Consider the following 469-nt stretch of genomic DNA (forward strand, 5'->3'; position numbering starts at 1 on the left):
TAACTTCTCTGTTTTTCAGTCAGCAGTTTTGCATAAAATGAAACGAGAAATAGGACAGTGGATTGGATTTTCTTGCTGAAAAACATCTGGATGTTTTACCCTCATATGGTTATCATTGTGTCATCAACTTAAGCAAAAATCAAAAAGGTTATCTTGTTGTTTACTGGGTCAAGAGATTCTTAAGATTCAAATGCTAGGAATTATATCTTCTTGGTAACTGCAAGCTGAGAATTGTTCAGTACTGACAGAAGTTAGCACTCTAGTTAAGGTATAATTTGGTCACTGAATAAGGAGTGGTGTGTGTGCCAACAATATCGCAATATTTTTATTATTATTTAAGTGAATGTAGGCTACATTGATGTTATTATCTGGAGAGTAATCAGATTTCTGTACTGTCACAAGTTTCTACATTGACTTTCTGACTTGGACCTAAAGTTGCCAATAAGTTAAATTTTTAGCAAATGTTGCT

General features: G+C 33.5%; 1 protein-coding gene across 5 annotated transcripts in view; it reads left to right on the forward strand.

The window, feature by feature from the left end:
- Positions 1-469, forward strand: part of disc1 (DISC1 scaffold protein) — a 50,358-nt gene that overhangs the window by 8,929 nt on the left and 40,960 nt on the right. The gene's annotated exons all lie outside the window — the stretch shown is intronic.

This window comes from Etheostoma spectabile, chromosome 17 (genome assembly GCF_008692095.1).
Source record: "Etheostoma spectabile isolate EspeVRDwgs_2016 chromosome 17, UIUC_Espe_1.0, whole genome shotgun sequence".
NCBI lineage: Eukaryota > Metazoa > Chordata > Actinopteri > Perciformes > Percidae > Etheostoma > Etheostoma spectabile.